Genomic DNA, 22,878 nt, shown 5'->3' with positions numbered 1-22,878 from the left:
AGCTCAGCCTCAGCAGCCACACGTGGAGTGGTTTTCTCCAACAGAATCATGGAATAGTTTGGGTTGAGGGACCTTTAAAGCTCATGTGCTCCATGCAATGAGCAGGGACAATCTCCCTCTCTGTGGGAGTCAGGCCCTTTGAGCAGCCTGGGACCCCCTAGCACTCAGCACAGGTTTGGGAAGAGCTGTGAGGGATCAGAGAGCACCAGGCAGCAGCAGCAGCTCCATCACCTCGGCGTGTGCAGGTTCCCAAGGGGCGGGGAGGGCAGGCTGAGCACTGCCGTGGGGCCTGGCACCAGCCAAGACCCCGAGCAGCACTGGGCACGACTCGCTGTGAGCACTGGCAGCAGCTCAGCCCCTGCTGGGCTCCAGCACAGCCCTTCCCAGGGCAGGGCAAGGATGCTCCAGCCTGGAGCTGCTGCTGGCACAGGCCGGGCAGGGACACAAGAGCCACGTGGGGATTGCAGACACAGAGGGCTGAGAAATTCTGATCAGAGACACCCTGGTGTGAACTGGGCACCTCTTGGCTCTGGCACAGCAGCTCTGCCTTGTGCCTGCTGTGCTCACCATGGCTGTGACCAGGGATGGCGGCTGCCAGGGACAAATGCTCCAACTAAAGGCTCTGTTTGGGAGCTTAAAGCGCTGTGGGGACCCCACAGACCTGACCTAGGACTAGACCCAGCATGACCCCACCTGCTGCTGAGGGTCTGTCACCTTGTGCCAGTCCCCTCCAGCACGGCAGGTGTCCCACCCAGAGATGCTTTTCAAACACGTAGGGACACCTCTGCGACTGCTCAGGAACAGCTCTGGGGCAGAGTCTCTGCCCCAAACCCCTCAGCAGCTCCTGACCTTCCACCAGCCATGTCCCAGAGTGATACCAAACCCTCACTGGGGGTCCCCGAGTCACAGCAGCCCCACTGTCCCCAGCCTCCTGCCGCTCCCGGTGCTGGGATGTGTCTGCCCACGCTCCCCCCTGCAGGAAATCAGCCCCTGCTGTGCTCAGCCCGGGCCGGGCTCGTGTCTGTGACAAGCTGAGCGTGTGGGGAGCTGGCAGGATCAGCCCCTCTGTGCCACAGTGACCGAGGGGGTGCTGCCGCAGCTGCTCACAGGCAGAGTGGGGGCAGTTCCAGCTCCAGGAGATGCCCCACATCCCCCCATCCTCAGATCCAGACATTCCCTTGTGCCACGTCCAGCGTTCTGCGGGTGCTGTGCCCCTGGACGCACTCAGGGCAGGATTCCTGTGCCAAGCTGGGCTGCCCAGCACTCTGGTGCCAAGCTGTGAACCCAGGGCAGGGCCCAGGGCACCTCTCTGGGCTGCTTTAGGGGATTCAGCCTCGCCTGGAACACAGAGCTCACCTGTGTGATGAGTCCTCAGCTCTGGGACCTCAGGGCTCCAAATATCAGTGAATGTTTCAGCTGGGGCTGAGCAGGGCCCTCAGAGAATTTCACTGATGTACAAAAGGCATGAGTGACACCATTCTGTGATCTGCAGGTCTGGAGAGGTCGTTTTATCCTCAGCGACAGCAGAAAAGTCAACATTTCCCATAAAGTGAAGTTACTGAAAAAGTCATTTTAAGAATTAGCAAAGCCAGCACATCTGGGGTTTGTTGGTGGTTTGTTTTTTGGGGTTTTTTCTCTTTTGCTTTCATTGTGTGTTTTCCCCTTTTTTCCCACAAGTGCTTTTCAGAACACTTGGTTTTGCCTGTTTCCATTTTACTCTAATTTGTCCTGGAGAAGCAACACTTCAGCCTTCACTAGGCATGATGCATTTCCAACTACTTTTTAATGATAAAATTCCTCACTGCCTTGAAACTTTCAGACCCCTGGCCTGTTGCTGCAGGAAGCTGCACTGCCAGAACAATTCCAAGGCAGCTTCAAGATTCCTGAACTCCAGGCATGATCCAACTGCATCAAACTGACCGTGCTGCAGGGAAAATGAGAGCAAAATCAGCTCTTGTGAGGAAAAGGAGAGCAAAGAGCAGCCAATGACACCCCCATCAGTCCTGGAGCTGGCCAGGGACAGGGTTCCCCACCTGCAGGGACACTGGAAGGGATGTCCTGGGACACCTTCCCTCAGAGTCCCAGCACACGTGCAAACACTTCCACACGCAAGAGAAAAAATGGGAATGTTTTCTCAGCCACCTCAGCTACCGTTCCTGGCTCTCCAGGGATGATTCCAGCCTTTTCCTACACCATTTCCTGCCACAGAGCTGCCTGTAAATAGCTCTGGCCATCCACCTGAGGAGAGGGGAGGCCATTCCCGGAGGGGGAGGAGGTTTAGCACAGAACCAGATCCCAGCCCCGGAAAAGCCTCCGTGCAGCCAGGAGAGGGAAAGGGGGTGTTTGCCTTCTCCCCATCCCTGAGCCAGCACAAACAGCTCCCAGCTGCTCCAGCATCCTCTGCATGGGCAGGGCTGGCTGACAGCAGCCCTGGAGGGAAATCGGTGCCTTCCTGCTCCCCTGGGAACGGGGGATGGAACAGCAGAGCCTTGGCCGGGGGCTCACATCCCATCGGCCTTGCACAGCCCTGTCATTAAATGGGGCCCTCAGCCCCCTCGGGGTGGTGCTCCCACACCGGAGCTTTGTCCCCAGAAGGTGCAGGGGACAGCCCCCCGGACCCCTCAGCAGGGAGGCAGCACGTGGCTGTGTCCCCTTCCAGGATCCCCCAAACAAAGCCCCAGGGAAGAGCTGAGGATTTATTTATTTACTCACTTATTTATTTATTCCCGGTTCTGTGGCTCGTGGCCAGCACTGAGGGGTGGCAGGGCCACTCCTGAGCTCGGGGCTCGTGACGTGCTGCAGGCACAGGGGAGAGGTACCAGGCTCAAAATAGGGCAGGGAACAAATTTATTTATCCAGCCCCAGAAAGTGGTAGTTTCTCCTTTTTTTGTCACATTTTCTCATTCTTCACATTTTTTCCCTGCAGAAGCCAAACACCCTTTCCCAAAGCATTCAGCAGCCAAATTCCAGGAGCTGCACAGCAGGAACCACACACTGGATGCAGCAGAAAATACTCCTGATTATCAGAGAAGTTGTTTATAACTCCAGCAGGGTTTTCCAGGACAAACGGCTTCCTTAAGCAAATTTCATTTTGACAGCAAAAAAGGGTCAATTTTTTTTCCACCATCACAAGGTAAATATTTTACTTCAAATGCAGAGGCTGTGGTTTGCTCCAGCCCTGAGAGCAGAGAACAGGATGATTTCCACCCCCTTCTGCTTTCATTCCAATGGGCCTTTTAGGAAAAGACTCCAAGACTTAAATGTTGTTTGCAGGGGAAGTTTAATGGAGTCTGGAAAACCCTCAGGAGCATCTTCTTCCTTTCCTTTGCTTCCAGCTCAGCCAGGTCATTCCCTCTTGCTGGAACAGGCCGGGCAGCTCTGGGGCGGCACAGTTGAGGAAGGTTTTCCTGCAAAAACGATCCTGTGGCAAACAGCCGGTGGTGTCCAACTGCTCTTCTCCGTGGGAATTCCCATGGAATCCTCCTCGGTCCCGGCGGTGCTGCCTCTCCTGCCCCGCACTGGGGTCTGCTCCTGGGCCCCGGCGTCTCGGGGGCCGCCGTGGGGCTGGGGCTCTGCGGGACAGCCGGAGCGAGCCCTCCCCAGCGGGTCCTGCTGGAGCAGCAGCTGCACCAGGGGCCCCCTGTGGGTCACGTAGGCGGGCCTGGGGGGCTGCCGGGCCACCAGGGCGCTGGGCAGCCCCACACTGGCCGAGGGCAGCACATCCTCTGGAAGCCAAAAACAGAGCGTGAGAGCACAGCCAGGCGCTCCCACCAGCTTCCCTTCCTGGGGAGGGTCACAAAGGATCCTCAGGGATGCTCTTTGGAGCCAAGGACCACCCTGGGATCGGCGATGGCTTTGCTGTGGCTGTGGGGGCCAGGCAGCACCAAGGGACAGCAGTGCCTGTAGCTACTCTGCATCCAGAGTCAACCAATCCATGGAAGAAACTGGTGATATCCATAATTTCCACCTTTGTGCCTTTATTTCTATGTTTGATTCACTGCCCGAGGAGGAGCTGCACCAGGTCAGGGTCTGCAGCCCTGGGAACTGCTCCCATTGCATCCCAGGGATTGGGGCTTGCTCGCCTCCCCCATGCTCCCTACAGACAGCGATCCATCCTCCCTGCAGGGCACCCCTGGAAGCGCCACCCGGATTTATAAACAGGAACAGCCTGACGTGTTTTCAGGGGGGAGAAGAGTTTCTGTACCAAAAGAAGTTGGTGCTGCCGTGGTGTTAACTCGGCTCCGTACCTGAGCTGTGCACGCTGAGCTCCACCAGGACGAAAACCCAACCAAAACAAGCCTGGGGTTAAATTCTGAGCTCTCAGACTGTGGCACGCTCTGAGCTTCACCAGGGTTCTTTCGGCAGGCTGGGATCATCCCTGTCCCCAGAATGCCTGTCCTGACTCACGAGTGGGAGCGTTTAACCCTGGTTTAACACTGAGCTTGTGGGATGATGTGGGGGAAATCCACTACAAGAGGGTTAAATAAAGAATTTTTACAGGAGAATTCAATTATTTTCCAAATGTTTCTGATGACCAGGGAGTTCTGGCTCAGCCCATCTTCCAGAGAGCCAGGACAGACAGCGGGACACCCCCAGCAGAAGGATTTGGGATCCCAGGAGCTGCTCTGAACAGACCCATGGGTTTGATGGTGACAGTGCACTCGTGGGGGCTGCAGCTCTGCACCCAGTGAGAAACAGCAGGATCAGACACAAACCAACAGAATGAGGCACAAAAAGAGCTGATGTGGAGCCTTTGCCCCACTTTTGCAGGCTGCAGTTCGTGTCTTTGGGTAAACACAGAGCCACCAGCCAGGGCTGAGCTGCGGGGCTCATCCAGCTGGATCAAACCCCAGGCAGAGAACTCCAAACACCCCTGAGGAGCAGCAAAACCTCCCAGCTGCTGCCAGGCAGACCCAAAGGGGTGCCAGGGAGTGTGACAGCGAGGCCACAGCCAGAGCAGCCCCCCCAGCTCCTCAGCACGCAGACGGAACCGAGCGTGGGGCAGGACCACACCAAAAGGAGCGGGAGAGCAGCTCCTGCTCATCGCCACCAAACAAAGCCACCCCCCCCATCCTGCAGAGCAAAGATGCAGCTCAGTCCCTCACCTGAGCCACCAACTGTGAACAGGAGAGGCAAGGAATGAGCACACCGAGGTGGTGGAACAGGGAAGGACAGGGGTTATGGGATGTGGGGCCAGCCCACACCTCCCACCAGTGTTTTCCTTGGAACATTCACCTTCCCTGCTCCAAGCCAGATGTTCCCAGCTCCAGGGGTGAAGAGGCTGGCTGAGCTCACATGTCCAGGACAGGAGGACATGTGCATGCAGCAGGAATGGCTGCCGTGTTATTTAATCCTGGATAAACACTGCCACTCACGGGATATTCCTGTAGGCTGGGGTTTCTAAAGGGCCTGGGGCTCAGCTGTGGTGTCCAACTGCTACAGCGTCATCTCACAGGGCAATAAAGGGGTTTTACACTTTTCTAAATGGTGAGAGGAAAGAAGCAATGTGATGGAGAACACTCCCAGTTTGGATTTCTGATGGTGTGGGAACTTTTGGTGTCAGGAGGAAGTTTGGATACTACCAGCTGAATTTTCCTGTGTGGTTGTGGGTGCTTGGGTGCAAAGAACCTCAGACAAGGCCACAAGATCAGATTTCCCATGTTGGAGAGCTGAGACAGAGGCTGATAAAAATCCCAGACGTTTCTCCTCTGACCTTCTCTCTAACCCTTCCCAAAGCAGAAATGATAAAAGAAGCCACAGGGAAAGGACACACAAACATCTCCCTGACTGCAGAGCCTGGATCCAGCAGCTTCCCCTGCATTACATCCCTGGGGAGGCCCCCACAGGAGCAACTCCTTCACACCATGAGCGTGGCAGGAGAGCCCTGGGAGCTGGGGATGGGAATGCAAAGCACTGGAGAGAAGATGCCAAGGGAAAGCCCAGAGCTGACAACATCTCGGAGCAAAACAAGCCGGGATCATCAGCCATGCTTTGTTATTTACAGCTTGTGCTTGGCTACTGGCCTGGAAGTGATTCCAGAGCCCAGGGAGAAAAGGCTCCCCGACACCCCTGGGAATGCTCTAAGCACAAGCTCCTGCCCCACAGCACCTGCCAGGGAGAGCAGTCCCAGCTGATCCCTGGGATCCTGGGAAAGGCTTTCCAGGGAGAGCTGGCCTGGCTCCCCTCCCACTGCAGGCACAGGCTCATCACTGCCCCTGCCCTGCCCAGGCTTCATCTGGAGCTGTCCACACCGAGGGATCAGCTCAGGACCTGCTGCAGTGGGAAATGCTCCCACACACCCCTGTCCCATCCCAACACCAGCTCGGGGTCTGGCTGAGGCACTGGGGGAACTGGTGGGACTGGGATGTTCCCTCCGGGCTGAGGCATCTGAGATGAGCCAGGCACCCACAGCACACAGACATCCCAAAAAATTCAGTTTGGCAGTTTTCACCCTTGGCCCGAGCTGATCCAGAGGCTCTGGAGGACCCTGTGCAGTGGATCCCCTCTGCGTAACCTGGAGGATATCAAGAACAGCTGCAGCCGTGGTCCTGTGGGAGCTCCCACCCTGAGCTGGCAGCACAACAGGGAGAGGATGGGCCTCAGACCCTGCCCACGGCCCCCCGAAGGACAGCACCCCCAGCACAGAGCCGCACTGGTGCTGCATCCCAGCACCCGCAGAGACACTCGGTCACTTTGGTGCCCGTCTGTCCCAGGCCAGGCTGGACGGGGCTTGGAGCGCCCTGGTCTGTGGAAGGTGTCCCTGCCCATGGCAGGGGGGACAAGGAGAGATTTAAGGTCCCTTCAACCCAAACCAGTCTGAGATTCTCTGATCCAGTGCAAAAATCGAATCAAAAAGCCTCCTTTGTGCACCACAAGCTGCCCCCTGCATCCAGCTGTGGCTCAGAGCAGAGCTGGGACTCCCTGAGGCTGCTCCCCCCTGGTCTGGCAGCAGGAGCCCCAGGCTCAGCCCAGCCAGGCTGTAAATCAGGCTCAGGGTGTCGGGACACCACAGGAGCCCCTTTGGAGAGCAGAGTGTAAAAGACCCCTTTGCTCAAACAATGACCCTTTTGTGACGCTGAAAATGGGCAAACCCAGAATTTTATAGTTCATTATAGAATTACAATTTCTGCAAGAGTGGGGACACACGTGGCCTGCTTTAAATCCAAATTAATGCTGCTGAGCTGCAAGACATTGACAGACAAAGGTCCACGTTTTTCTAACTCCATCCAAACAACTACCACCAAAGGCAGAATACAGATACACAGAATATCATCACGCAGAGAACACAGCTTCTCCTTAGAGCCAGAGCTTAAAGCACCAGCTGAATTCTGCTCAGGCTTTCCCCAATTTCAGACATAATTATCAATTCACCTCATCAGCAGCCTGTGCTGTATCCCTGCCATTGTGTGAGGCTTCGTCTGGCTCATTTTCTTTACCTTTTCATGATGAGAATAAAACAAAACCTGAGACAAAGCCCTGGTGCTAAAGCCTTGCTCAATGAAGAGGTGCCTCGTGATGCCAGCCCTGCACTGCCAGCACAGGGGAGCTGAGCAGGGCTGCACTGAGGGGTTTGGTTCCATTCCTCCAGCTGCAGGGCGAGAGATTCTGGAGAATACAAGGAAAAACTCTCCCCAGAGGAAGGAGGGAGGGTGGCTTTTCTGAGAGGCATTTGAGCCATAAAGCACCCAGCACTTTGCCTCATGCTACAACTCATGAGTTTAATCCTCAGAGCTGCTGGCAGCGGGACAGGTTTCACACTCTTATATTTAGAGAGCCTCGCCTGACAAACAGCCAAAGCTGTCGCCTGTAAATCAGGGGGTTCTGACAGGGCCCAGAGCAGGCAGTAAAAGCAAATGGGGGAAATGAACTTACAGGCTGCAGAGGGACCTCTGGGAAAGAATAAGCTTTTATTTTCTGTTTCTAAAGTTCATAGTCATTAGAAATATTTCTCCCTCTGTTCTTTCATTTGTTTTTTAGCCAGTCCTGCTGTCAGGCTCTGGCCCTCCCATTCACTTGGCCTTGGCCATGTGGTCCCCCACATTCCTGGCGGGGGTGCCCCGGCCTGCAGGAGCTGGCAGATCCCAGGGCTGGGGCAGAGGAGATTCCACATGTGGCTCCCAGGAGAAGCAGGAACTGGGCACTCACACATCTCTGCAGCCCACAGGACTCCAGGCCTGGGGACAGGGCCGTGCCTGGGAGGGAGATCACAGCACTCGGGAGCACACAGCACTTAGGGGGAAGGTGGCAGTGTGAGATTCATGGCTGCAGTCAGCCCTAAAGGCCTTTCCCAGCATCAATGACTCTGCAATCTTCCCTGACACAGGGTTTTCCTTCACACTGAAACATCTCCCTTTCCTACAACCAAAGGGAAGCACAGAGAACTCCTGCACTACCCTGGGAAGAAGCAGCAGCTGCTGTCCCTCGTGCCCCACAGCCTGGGGGGCTGACGAGCACTACCGGGCACATCTTAATGCTGCATTTTACCTGCTTAGCCTGCATGGCTGGGGGACCCTCAGGACAGAGGCTTCCTGCCCCCAAGGCTCCCATCCAAGGGTTTTCCAACCTCTCAGCTTCAGCAAAATGAGGAGAACCAAGTGCTCCTCTGACAGAAGCAAAATTCAGACCTTCCCTGTCCTGTACAACTCCACAGCAGTTTGCTCCCAACTCCAGCAGGATTTTAATTTGACCCTCAGCACAAAGATGGAAGAGCAATTGCAAAATAACTGCTGGGAACCAAATCAAGCTGATGAAAGGATAAGAGCAACAAAAATCCCCTTTATTCATTCATCTGATTCTACTGTTTGAAGTTCTCCACGAGCTGCTGCCAGGCCAAGCTCCTCCCTGCGTGTGCGAATTGGGGGCTGTGTGATGAAGATGGAAAGAGAGGATCACAGGCTCTGAAAGGGGAGGAGCAGGAACAGATCAACAGAAGAGGCAGCACGGCAGATTTGGGAAGTCGGGATCCCATGACAGATTCCAAGGAAGGCGAAAAACCTTGTCTAGGTGCTAGGGCTGCAGTGAAAAGCCAACAGAAGGAACAAATAGCTCAACAAGTATTTTATTCCTGTTTATTCCAGGATGGGCTTGATTCAGCACCAGGTGGAGTGGACAAGTGCCCATCCCCTGCCTTCAGAGGGCTTTGGGTCCGCTGGGAATTGAGCCATGGGCTAACTGGGATGGCTGGTTAGCCAAGGTCCCACCCCAGGCCGGGGGGTACCACACTCCCAAATATTTCCAAACAGGTGCTGAGGTGGGAATGAATGAATCCCTGTGGATCACATCCCCCTCATCCCTCTCCAGAGCAAGCACTGCCCTCACCAGCCCTAGGAACCACGTTCAGATTCCAGGACCATTCCTCCAAACAGCCCCAAGTCTGGAAAGTGCTGGAGGAAGAGGAGGAACACGCGTGAGGGTGTCCCCAGCAGCAGGAATGTGCAGGCGCTGCCTCCCCAGGCTCCCGGGGACGCTCCTGACAGCGCTGCTGGGGACAGAGCAGGATCCACGGCACAGGACGGGAGCACTGAGCAATAACCACGGGAATGCTGCTGCCTCTCGCTTTCAGTGCACCTCTGCTCTTTGCAGGCAGGTCATCTGTCCTTTCTGCACTTCTAGTTTTTCTTCTTATAAAGGGGAAGAGAACACACACACAAAAAGGCAAGGTGGGCTCCAGACAGAAATCGTTGGTGCTACACCCGAGACACTCCAGTGCTCATGCAAGGAACCCCAGAGCAGCAGGGGCGGCTCTGGCTGCTGCTGCTCGTTTGACAGGCACCTAAAGCAGGGCAACGCCTGAGCCCAGAGCAGCAGCAGACACTGGGCCAGCCTGCTGGAAGCGGAGATTCACCAGGCTGCTGCTGCTTCAGCCAGCTCAGAGCAGTAAGCAAGGGCTCGTCCCTGCTGTCAGACAAGCAGCAGAGCCTTGAATTCAAGGCTGCTCAAGCTGCTCACCTCTGCCCGAGCCCAGCTTTAGTCACCTTTCCTGTGCTCCCCCTGCCCTGAACCCCCAGCCATCCCAGCACCTCTGCACAGCCCCCACCCTGGCTGGGAGATGGGCAGCAGGGACGTGTCCATCCCTTGGGAGCCACCAAACGGGGAGCACCGAGCTGGGGGAGCAGCCAGAGCACAGAAACTCAGGAGAAAGTGCTTGTTTATGTGAAAGCACGAGGAAGCAAATAGTTGACATTAAGCTTTTGGGGAGGCTGTGGGACTGGGCTGTTCCTTTCAGCCCTCACACAAAGGGCCCCTTTTTGTCTCGCTGTAAAACAGAAACGATATTGAAGGGTCTGTGGAATTTCTGGGCATTTTTTCCCCGGGAGACGCAGTGCCCTGCTCTCCAGTACAGATGAAGCAGGATGCAAAGGGCAAGATGCTCCAAAGTGGCTCCGCACCCGCCTCCTGCCCCGCTGCTGCCACAGCCCCCCCAAAATCCTGCCCCCCAAGACCTCAGTGCTTCCAGCATGTACAGGGGCAGAGCCTGGAGGTGCCCCCAGGCACCAGGGCTCGCCCAGCTCCCACACCTGGAGATGCTGCAGGGAGCCAGTGCTGAGCCCATCGCCCTTTGGGAAGGGGATAGCAGCTCCCACACCGGCCCTGCCGAGCATCTCCAGCCTGGCCCCAGACCCAGCTGATGCCAGACTGCCTCAGACTCATCATCCCACACAAGGCTCCAGCTTCAGCTGTCCCCAGGAGTGACACCAAGCCCACCCACAGCAGCTTCCAGGCCTGCCCAGCTCCGTGTCCCAGCAAGGACCAGGATGTGGCTGCTGCTCCATCAGTGCTGAGGACACGTCCCGGTTTAATTCGTGGAAGTTACACACCACAGTTTTGCCCCCAAGGTTTCCTGCCCCACAGGGCTTGGACCAGCCCAGAAACAACAGCCAAGCACAGCCAGCTGTGGCCAGGCACCTCTGGAGCACACAGCCCTTCCTGCAGCTCCTCTTGGTGAAAGCAGGGATTTCTCCAAGCCCACAGAGGTCCCTGGATGTACCTGGGTGACCCTCCAGGAGCACCTGCCACCTCAGAGGCTAAACTGGGCACAGACCGCACCGCACTGCTCAGCCTGGAGCTCCTCACATCCCCGAGGCACCTTCTGCCCATGTGTCCTCCGCAGGCTCTGCCCTGGGAATGCAGCTGGGACAGGGATGAGGGCTGACACCCAGCAGGGGCAAGGCAGGGATGCCTGCAGGGAGTGAAAGGAGAGAAGCCCAACCCCGACAGAGCAGCCTCAGCTTCACAGAACTGCAGAATGGTTTGGGTTGGAAGTGACTTTAAAGCCCATCCATTCCCACCCCTGCCATGGCAGGGACACCTCCCACTGTCCCAGGCTGCTCCCAGCCCCAATGTCCAGCCTGGCCTTGGGCACTGCCAGGGATCCAGGGGCAGCCCCAGCTGCTCTGGGCACCCTGTGCCAGGGCCTGCCCACCCTCCCAGGGAAGGATTCATTCCTAAAGAGGTTTATAGGATCAAAGTCCCATTAACACCAGGGCTGCAACTGCTGCTGTTTGCAGACATTTCCGCTCCTCACCGCTCAGCACCAAGGGGAGAAACTGCGAGTTCCATTCCCTCTGGAGCTCCGCCACCTTTCCCCTTCCCGACCGTGCCCAGCACACGGCCGGGGCAGGGAGGTCATTTCGGGACAGCCCCGGCCCAGAGGCTGCTGCCACGGGAAATAAAGTCCCCATTGTCCCGCCGTGTGACCCCCGGTGGCAGCAGGAGCGCGTCCTCCCCCCGGGTACGGGGAGGGACCAGCCCGGCTTCGTGCCGGGGGAGCTCCGGCACCTCGCAGGGAGCGCAGACGAGAACATCCTCCCAGTTAACTGCGAGCCTCCAGGGAGGGAAGAGAAACCCCAGAGCACATCCACAGCCCCATCTGATGGAAGCCTTTTGGAGAGCAGCCGGTCCCAGCCCTGCTGGGGCTGAGCACCGCTCCCGTTTGCCCCCGGGCACCGGAGCAGCCCCTCCCACCTGCACGCTGCACGTGTTTCACTGGAAATCACAGAACCAGGGAATTCCCTGAGCTGGGACCCACAGGGACCATCCAGCCCAACCCCTGCTCTGCACAGACACCTCAACAACCCCACCCTGGGCATCCCTGGCAGCGCTGTCCCAACGCTCCTGGAGCTCTGGCAGCCTCGGGGCCGTGCCCATTCCCTGGGGAGCCTGGGCAGTGCCCAGCAGGTTTTTAATAACAGAATGGAGACTCTTCTGCTTTATGTTTTTTTCTGCTTTCGCTAAAATCTCACTCTCCAATAATGGGAAAAGGATTTCTGTGTGAAGGCACTCAGATGAGGAGACATCCAACACCAACAGCTGAAATGAGTTGAGCTGGCTGGGAGTTTGGAGGAAAAAGCTCCAGCCTGAAAGTACTTTGCTGGGATAAATCTGCTTTTCAGAGTTGCTGACTTTTTGACAAGATGAAAAACTGGACAACATCCACTTTGCATCAAAAATCAGATCAGGCAAGAGAACAGAAAACCTCACTTTTCAGTGAAAACAATCCCTCCAAATGGAAAATTTGCACTGTTTGTTTTCATTCTGCCACGAAATTCCCCTCAGCACAGGGAAACATTCCCAGCCAGCCCCATCAGCACGTGGGCTGAGAGGAGAAGTGACAGAAGTGACACCGTGACCCAGGCACAACATTCTAGCCACAGGGCTCAGCTGTCCCTGCTCATCCCGACTGCCTCTGCTCCTGCTGGGGTTTCACATGTTCCCAGACTGGCTCCTGCTGAGCTGAGCTCCCCTCCAGCTGCAGACCCACGGGAGATGTCACTGCCCAACATCTCCCAAGCTCCAAGCCAGCAGCATCACTCCAGCACAGAATTCCAGGCTTTTGGCTTTGCTGCACTCGGTGTTTCAAACCCCAGCCCTGCCTGAGCGACCTGACCCTCTGAAATCACAGAATCATGGAATTGTTTAGGTTGGAAAAGCCCTCCAAGGTCGCCAAGTCTAACCATTCCCTCAGCACTGCCACGGCCACCACTAAACCCTGTCCCCAAGTGTCACATCCACAGCTTTTAAATCCGGAGGGATGGGGACTCCACGCCTGGGCAGGCTGTTCATGGCACAGGAGAGGATGGACAAGGTCACATCACCCCCAGCTCCCCTGCCCGTGCATGTCATGAACACCCAGCACACACCCCTGACCCACCCCACATTCCCGGGAGGGGCCTTGGGACACGAACTGTCCTGGACACAGCGTGCAGCAGAAGCAGGGCTGGGACAGCAGCTGTTTTTAGCAGGAAGATGCTGCAGGGCTGTGACACCTCCCTGCCACGCCAGAAATGTGAGACAGGAACATTCAGTGTCCAACCAGATCCATCTCAGTTTGTACCATTCACCTTCCATGGGAATGGAACATCCCCCTGCCCATCCCCAGGAAACCCAGGGTGACCCAGGACGGGCTCCCCAGTCCCTCATTCCTTGACAACAAACAAGAGAACACAAGAGCAGAAAAGGAAACCCTGCCCAGACCCACCACCAAATATAACCCGGGCAGGGCCGGGGCGCAGGAGCGGCGAGACCCGTCCTGCACACGGATCATCCCTGGGGACCGGAATATTTACTGCCCCTGCACCCAGCACAGATCCCTCCAGCCCCGGGGTGTCCAGAGCTTCTGCCGGAGCAGCAGCAGCAGCACAGGGGGATAAAAATAAAATTCACACCTCCAGGGAAGAAATTCCCTCCAGGAGTTGTGGTTGCTGAGTTCTGGTGGGGGCTGTGTGTTTCTGGGAGCCTCCTGGAATGACCTGAGTGATTTGAGGTCACTTGAAGCAGCTTCTGGATGACTTCATTTTCCTACTCATTAGCAGGTCCCTGGTGGGTGTCACACACCACAGACCCATTTATCTCAGAAAGCAAAAGCCAGGCCTGGATTCCATCAGGAATGTAACAAACCCAGCAGAGCACTCTCCTGAGGGTGCCTGAGCAGCCCTTCCCGGACTAAACCTCTCCCCTATGATCCAGAGCTGGGAACCACCTCTGACAGCTGAAGCTGTGAACAGCTTTGTCATCGGGAAACACTCAGAGCACTCGTGCCACCACTTTGTCACCACTCGCGTGACCCTTTCTGTATCTGCCACCAGCAGCAGCTTTCTGTCAGCCTCCAGCTCCACTCAGCACAGAAAACTCTCCCCGTTTTCAGACCACACCTCACCAGAAGGGAAAGCAGCACTCCCAAGTCCTGCAGACAAGCCATGGAAACCCAAATGATTTCCCAGGACACAGGGGCTGCCCGTGCTCCTCGCCTTTGGCTTGGGGACAGCACACGAAGCTGTAGGAACCTGGTGAGTTCCCACAAACACATCCCTGCTCCCTCTGGGCCCCCTGCTCTCCTACAGACACCAGCTCTGGCTGAGTCTGAGCCTTGCTTGGAGCCAGCTCTGAGGTCTGGCCTTCCCGGCTCTGACCCCCAGGAACAAACCCAAAGCACAGGTGAACTGGGCTTTTAGACTAAAGGAGGGTCCACTGAGATTGAATAAAAGAAGTTTTTTTACCATGAGGGTGGGAGGCCCTGGCACAGGGTGCCCAGAGCAGCTGGGGCTGCCCCTGGATCCCTGGCAGTGCCCAAGGCCAGGCTGGACATTGGGGCTTGGAGCAGCCTGGGACAGTGGGAGGTGTCCCTGCCATGGCAGGGGTGGCACTGGGTGGGCTTTAAGGCCCCTTCCAACCCAAACCAGTCTGTATTTTATGATTTCACTGCCACATTTGACTGCCCCAGATCAGCGCAGGAATGTGACCCAGGACAGATTCAGCGCTCAGCACCTCCCCAGCCCCGCGGCTGCAGAGCCTCCTCCTGCACCTTTAGATGGCAGCAGCTTTCTGAAAGCTGTGGGAACACAGGGAAAGGGAAAAAGGATTTCAGGCTGGAGGTCAGGAGACGAATGTGGGTGAGCAGCAGGTCAGGGACAGAGCTCAGAGTGCCCAGACACAAGCACAGGCTGGAGGGAGCACGACTGGGGCTGGCCAGCAGCGCCAAGGAAATACAAGGAGCACATCCAGAATGACCTGAGGAGCTTTGTGGGGATTTCTGGAGGAACTGTTCATCCTGCCTGTCCTGCTGTGCACAGGCTGCCCCATCAGCCCTGGACACACCTGGGGTGACAGAGGCCACCAGGAGCTGCTCGGGGGGACAGAGCAGCCAGCAGGACACCTGATCTCACACTGAAACCCTCAGATCAGCCACCCGCAGTGAAAACTGTGCTCTGCTTTCCTCCAAGGGTCCCCAAGGGCTTTGCTCGGGGTTTCTTGCATCCCTCACACATTCCTGCATGGAAGCTTTGGATGTGATTTCCAAGAGACACCAACACCAAAGGAGCCTGGACACCAGGAGCACAAGTTTCCTCAGAAACAGGAGTGTCCACCACAGAATTAATCACCTGCAGCATTGTTCTTCCTGAGCTGTGCTCGAGAAAACCTCACACTGAACTCCTGCCCGGCTGTCCCTGGAGAGCAGCTCAGCTATCCCAGGCTCAGCACTCCAGCACCCTCTGCCTCCTCCTGCCTTGTATCCATGGCATGGAACATGGAAATGGAGATCAGAACGATCTTCCCAGGGGTGCAAGGAAGGTAAAAGCCAACAACAGTCAAGCCAAGTGCCCCCCTCCCCACCTTGCCCTTTCCCTGAGCTGGCAGGAAAGGGATGTCTCAGATTAACACTCCATAAAGTGCTTGAATCCTAAAAACAGAGGCACCCTCAAATGAAAGCACAGACCATGTGTCCAAGAGCATCCAGAGATTTTTCTTGCCAGCAGGGACACACCCTTGGCTGGAGTTGCCTCAGCAAAAGGTTAATCCTCTCTGAAGTACTGGTTTTCCAGAGAAAAGTCCTGTCCAAGCCATCAGCCACATGCAGGCCCTCACCTGTGGGACTCAGCCCCACACAAGAGGCATTTAACACCTCAGATCACGCATTGGGTCTCAGATACTCCGTATCCAGAGGAACCAGATCAGGGCATTTGGATCCAATTAATTTCCCTAATCTGCCCTGAAAGTCAGCCAGGGCTGGGGCTGCTCCAGCTGCACACATGGCCTGGAGCAGGAAAGGACAAGTCCCTCAGAGCGTCCTCTGCAGCACGGATTTCCCAACAGTGCTGTTCCTCGCTCCAAGAGCAAAATCACTGCACTGACGTTTTCCTGACAGCAAAACTGATCCCTCCTCCCTGCAGCAGCCTCTGCCTCCCCTCTCCAGCCCTGAACCATCAAACCCCTTTGGGAATTCTCAGCAGAGCCCATGGGCAAGGCAGAATAAAATTCCTGCAGAAAGGCTTCCAGCTCCCCCGGACACCTCCTGTGCTGCAGGAACTGCTCCTCTGCCACATCCGAGCTGCAGCCAGGAGCCAGGGCTGGCAGGAACGGCAATGTCTGTTGAATTAGGATCCTTTTTCGTGGTCCAGGATCCATCCCCTAGTGCTCAGCCCTCATGTCTGGTGAGCAAGCATTGGTGACACAGCAAAGGACAAAGGACAAGTGAGAGAATTCCCATTCCTTGGCTTGTGGAAGTCGGGGAAGTTTGTGGAGGCCAGCCAGGATCTCACTGGGGGCTTTCTCTGGGAAGTTCAAATGGATGTGAAGGTCTGGCCCAAACCCATGTGGAGAAGGGCCCAGGTAACCAATGCTGGCCCCTAAAGGATGAGCAGGGCAGACTGAGGAGCACCCACACCCAGCTGCCCGCAGTGGTCACCCTGGGGTATCTCAGAGCAGCTCCAGGCTTCCTCAGGAACAGGGAAAAGCAGTGGGAGCACCGCAGTTCCCTGATCATGCTTCAGCTCCCGTGTAACGTGACTCCTGGCTGGTTTTCCACTCTCCAAACGCCACACGAGCAGACATTCTGTTCAGCCAGAGCTGCACCGAGCTCCCTGAGCCCTGCGAGCTCCTGACTCCAGCCCTGACCACAAAGGCACGGGAGGAAGTGAGGGCCCAGCGCTTCTCCAGCAGGTCCCAATCCAACATCTGCTTTCCATGTTCCCCTGGCAGGGCTCCGGGTGCACACAGCACATCTGTCTGTCTGTCTGCACACAGCAGGGCCCTCTGTCTGCTCCAGCACTGCTGGCCACCGATCCCAGCAAACCTGGGTGGGGGATACAGAGCAGCTCCCTGAGGAGCACCCCTCATCCCCTGGGATGAAGTGAGAAATAGAGCTGGACAAAATAGAGCTGCAGTGGTGTAGGTTACTGGTGGGTCGGGGACGGACGGTCGGAGACGGGACGGAGACGAGAGATCTCTATAGGCAGGTCTTGGGACACAGTCGGTTTATTGCAAAGGGCGTGGGTATAGGGGCACTGCTCAGAGCTGCCAGACTCAGCTCTGAGCAGGCCCAAGAGAGCAAGAGAGTAAACGGGTGAGAGAGAGAGAGAGAGAGTGTAAGAGCAAGAGTAAGAGTGGAAGAAGTAGTAAGGAAGGAATGGAATCAAGGAATGGAATGTCTGAAATCCTGGTTACAATACAATAAATCATCTTCTGTACTGAATATTCTAATTGTCACTAACCAATCTAATACAAGATACAAATCCTATAGCATTTACATACAGCCTATAAGAGTTCTTATATTACCATAGAGTGTTACATCTTAACTTCTAAAAACTACTCTTTGGACCTCTTCTGCTGAGCTAGTAGGGTCTGCTCTGACCCTTGGACCTGCCTGCAAGCAGAGGGTATTGTTCAATCAAGAGGGGATTACCTTCAGTCGGCCATACCATTGTTTTCCAGTTGTTCAGTAACTAAGACTTGGTATTTCAAAAGTGGCTTTCATTTCGATGTTGCCTGTAGTTTTCATATTCCCAAAATCTTTTGTCAGGCAATCATATTTATAAGGTTTTCCTGTTTCATCTTCCCCAACACAGTGGAGCAGGAGGGATCCCTGCCCACAAAACAGGGCTGGAAAGCAGCTCAGCCGCAGCAGGTAAAACCCAGCAGAGGCACCCAGAGCATTTCTGCAGCAGGCAGGGGGGACACAGCCCTCCCACCTGCGTGGCAACACCTGCAGCTGGGGATGGACGGGGCTGGAGGGGCCGGGGGAAGCTCCGCAGGGAGCCAGTCCCACACTCCAGGTGTCTGGGGCAGGACTGCATCCCCGCAGGCTGGTGGAAGGGCTCCTCCAGCTGCCCCTGGGGTGGCCACAGAGCTGGGCCGAGGCACATCCCCACCCCAGGCAGGGGTCACAAGAGCAGGGATGCACCAAATCCATAACGTGCAGGGAAATTCAAACCCCCCAGAATTTAATGACAGACTCCAGAATCACTTCATTATGCCACGGACTCCACCGCTCGCTCCCCGCACACGAGTGAAGGCACCGCACACTCCCAGGCCGGCTCTGCTGAGGATGCTTCACACACAAAATTCAGTGTTCGCTCTGCACCACCCACGCCGAACTACCCAGAAAATCATTTCGGTGTCACCTGGTGCAAACACAAACTCCCTGCCCGAGCAGCGGAGACAAACGAGGCGCGAAAGGCTGCAAATAGCCACTAATTCGCATTAATTACCGGCGATCAGGGAGGGCAGCGGTACACCCGGGGCAGCGAACTGCTACAAGAATTTAGAAGTGAGGCTCATTTTCCTGCTGCACGAAACAAAGTCCGAGTATTTCCCGGTATTTCAGGGAATGCGTCCCACATCTACCACAGAGTAAATCCTGACTCCCCTGGGAACTGCAGAGATCCCGACGGAGCGAGAGCTTCCCGCAGTCCTGGAGGACACGCACGGCAGCACCACCAAGGAAAAGCAGCTTGTTCACCCTCATCACAGCAGAGCCCCGAGCTCCAGCACAAACCATCCCAGCTGCAGCTCCACCCGTGCTCCTGCAGCCGCGGGTTGAGCTCCAGCCCAGGGGAGATTGAAGGTTATCAATAAAAAAGTCCCAAAGCTTTGCAGGAAAGCAGCACGAGGGAAATGCCCACACTGTGGGAATCCTCTGCTGTAACCCTGCCCATCACAGCCTCACCTGAGCACAGGCCCTCGAAGATGCTGATACAAGGTTTTCCCGTCCATGTCAAGTGGTGAAATGAATCCTGCTCTGATGGTTCCAGGATTTTCTTTAAAAAACTCATTTGTCTCACCGAATCTATAGTGGGGGTACAAAACAGGCAAATTAGTGTTTGGCTGAGTGGCCACGAGGTTTTTTTCCTCTTTGTTCCCCCTCAGGGACAGGCCAGGCCAGGAGTGTGTGGAAAATCACCCTGTGAAAAGGCAGTGTCCATAACGGAGACGGAGGAGTCCCACAGCTTTACTGGAATAAAGGGAGAGAGTGCACTGGGCCATACCCCCATGGGGTCTCTCTCAAGGTTTTGGAGGGTGCAGCCTCCTTTTATCCCAAACTCCTGGCTGCACGTTGCTCTCTTCCTTTCCCCCTGGGCTGAGGTACCAGGAGGGCACAGCCTGACCCAACCGCCTGCCCCGTATCCCCCCGTGAACACGTGTGGCCATTCCCCCCAAAGCTGGGAAGGTCAGGCTGCCTGCGCTCTGCAGGACTTTGGGCGGCCCCCTTTGTCCAGTCCCCTAAAGTTCAGGGGTCAAACTCTCTGGGGTCCGTAACCAGCCCCTGGGGCCGTGAGAGACCTCGGGACCCATTTCCCCAAAGAGGCCTCGAGCTGTTTGTAGAGAATCAGCGCCCACAGTCCCTATCAGGAGCATCCTGCAGGGAGCTGCTCCCAGATCTCCCAGAGATGTTCGGTGCTTGCCTGCCTGGCTCCATCGGCTCGGGGGTGCAGGGGAGCCTGACTGAAAGCTTTGGAATCTGCCTTGGAGTATTAGATCCTGCACAAAGGCTTTGGAGAGCACAGGCAGGTGGCAAAGTCACGGATTCTAGAGAAAAGCCATGGTTGGAGCTGGTGACACATTTCAGGCCCATCCTCCCATGCTGTGTGTGCCTTAAACCCAGGTTATTAGGGAAACTCCCCAGCCTGTCCATTCAGGGGCCGTCCTGGGAGTCACACTCCCGCCCCAGGCTGCCTGCACCAGGGTTTGAAACGCTGCTGGACACTGGGACAACTGGGCTGACTGGGAGCTGGGCAGAGGACACAGACCGGGGCTGCAGACGCTCCCTGGATTTCCCTTCCTGTGCCCTCTCTCTGGCTGCTGATTCCCCAGCTCCCCCCTTCCGGGCCCTTCCTCTGCTTTCTCCTTGCAGTCCCATCCCCATTTTCACACCCGCAGTACTGGATGCAGCAGCCAAGCTCGGAGCGGGGCAGCTTCTGCTGGAGTTAAGGCGCAGGGCACGCCCAGGAACGCAACCCCTGCTGGGTGCCCGTGACACCATAGAGCACCCCCAGCCCCGCTGAGGGGACAGCTGAGACCCGGCCCAGCGCTGGAGGTGCTTTTATCCCCCAGGGCCTCCTCCCCAGTCAGTGCCGCCAGCTGAGCCCAGCCACCCCTGCACGCCTCTAAAAGGGGGTTTTAAGGTGGTGGGGGATTCCCCCTCTGCTGAGTTCCAGCTGGATCAGCCAGGGGGTTTGAAGGCTCCCAGGGCAGGGGTGCTCAGAGCTCATTTCTGTAGGAAACCAGCCTAAAATCAGCCTGGATGTGCCCAGTTGTTCCTGTTGTCCTGTGCCTCATCTGTCTCTCCAGGTGTTTTTCTGTCCCCTGGTTACCTCCCCACAAGGATGTGCCTTTTCTTGGGCAGCTGACACAAATCCTACAGGAATCCCCACTGTGGCAGTCACTACCATGTCACCATCCTCCTGCCACACCAGAAACTCCAGATCCTGGCTAGAAAAAGTCCTGCTGCTCCCTTTGGTGCTGCCCCATCTGCACCAAAATCAATTCCAAACATCTCAAACAGCCTCCCTATCCCTGGATACATTAACAGCACATTGACCCAGACAGCTCCTCCTGCAGTGCCCACCTGGAGTTCCCGTCCTGGGACAAACCACGTTTCCTATCAGAGATGTAGAAAGGGAGAGCTCTGGTGATGCCTTTTCCTGGTCTTAAAATCAAGAGTCATACACGGTTAGAAGGGGAAAAGGGATTTTACCTTGGTATTTATTTTAAGGATCCTTAGGTGTACACGTTTAGGTCATATGCATCGAGATGCACCTCGCCGAATCTATCTCTGTGTCCGTGTCTCTCTTCCTCCCCCCCCAACACTGGGTATAACATTATAGGTTTTACTAATTAGCAGATCTATCAAAGATTCCCCAATGAGAAGCTCAAGTGAGCCCCCCTCCCCAAGGAACCTTCCCCTGGATGGTTCTATCTTGGTTTACAGAATATGTTCTGGAGAGGACCTTGGGGTCTGGGGCACACTGATCCCCGGCTACGAAGCTTCTAAAATGTTGAGTCTCTTAGCTTGACAAACAAGTCCAAGAATGGAGGCAAAAAGCACTGGGAATACAGAAGTTGTAAAAAGGTATAACAGGGGTATAAAAGAAAAGGCAAAAATCTTCATGGCATCACTGGGAAGGACACCCATGGACACCTGACCATCCATGTCCAGCACATGCTGGTGTGGGAAACCCTTGTAACCAGGAGAGCTCCACACAGAAGCAAAGCTGATACAATTCCCTGCTTCATTTTGGGCAAGACAAATCCTGTAGGCACAGGGAGCAGATCCTGGGTCCTATAAAAGCTGGTTCCAGGTCTTGACCATGAAATAACAGCTCAGGTGCTGCTGCTGGCTTGTCTTTGAGCCCCACAGCCTGGGCAGGGGTGGTGTCCCTGCAGAGGGTGTAGAGCAGCACCAGCACAGCCACGGAGCAGTGCCGTGGATCAGAGCGCTCATGGATCGGAGCACTCATGGATCGGAGCACTCATGGATCAGCTCAGAGCGTTCGTGGATCAGCGCTGTTTGTGTAGCCCCTCTCAGACCCTTCTAAAGATTCTGCTTTTATCTCCACGTGTTTTAAAAACCTCCAGCCCAGCCCCAGGAGCTGCTGGAGCAGGAGTTGGATCCAGGGCAGATCCCACCTTACACAGAAGATCCTCAGAGGGAAAGGTTTTGCAAGAGCCCGACTGGGGTGACCTCATAGAGACTTTCTACACAAGGGCTCGGGGAAGATGTCATTCCTCCCAGCGCTTCCAGTTTGCTCCTTATGACAAATGGCAGGAGAAGAGGGGTCTGTGGGAGGAGCCCGGCCACCAGGGAATTCCGGGGCTTTCATCCTGTCCCCGATTCTCCTTCCCTGCTGCAGTGCGGGGCTGAGTGTGCTCTGCCCAGAGCTGCTGTGCTTGCCCTCCTGGTCCCTGTGTGGGGGACAGGAGGGGACAGGAGGGGACCAGCAGCCCCCCCGTCTGTGCCGTCCCATCAGCTCAGTCCCCTGCGGGCACAGAGCAGAGTTTTTCCAACTGAAACGCAGGGCCCTCATGGAAGGAACTTATTTTCACCTGCGGCAGGTGGGCGAGGGCTCCCTGTGGGACCCGGGTTGTAATTCCTGAGCCGACTGGTCAGGAATGGGATGGGATTTGGACGCTCATTGTGTCTGGATTGAGTCACGTCTCTGGCAGGAAGCAGCGAGTTTGGGAAGTGTGTAATGGAGCCTCTCGTGCCACGGGAGCCTCGGGGGATGCCTGGTGGGAGGGAGGGGAGGACGGACCACCCAGGCACTGCCTGTCCCCTCCCGAGCCACGGAACAGGGCTGGCAGTGCCCAAAGCCCGGAGCTGCCGCCCTCCCGCAGGGTCACCCTGGGGGCGGTGACAGGGTGTGAGCCCTCCGTGTCCCCAGAGGAGCCGGGGCTGAGCCGCACGGCCGGGGGACAGCACATCTTTATCGTATTTGGGGGCAATGTCCCCATATATGCGATTTCATAACCGCAATCCTGAGCAGTGCAGTCAGAGAGCAGAAGGGGGACGCCCGCGGCAGGGGCAGAGGGTGGGAGCCGGAATGGGCTGAGGTGGGACAACGTGGGAGGATGCTCCCAAAAAAACAGCAGGAGAAACCAACGAAT

This window comes from Corvus moneduloides, chromosome 19 (assembly GCF_009650955.1).
Source record: "Corvus moneduloides isolate bCorMon1 chromosome 19, bCorMon1.pri, whole genome shotgun sequence".
Classification (NCBI taxonomy): Eukaryota; Metazoa; Chordata; class Aves; order Passeriformes; family Corvidae; genus Corvus; species Corvus moneduloides.
Note: the sequence above shows the minus strand (reverse complement) of the source record.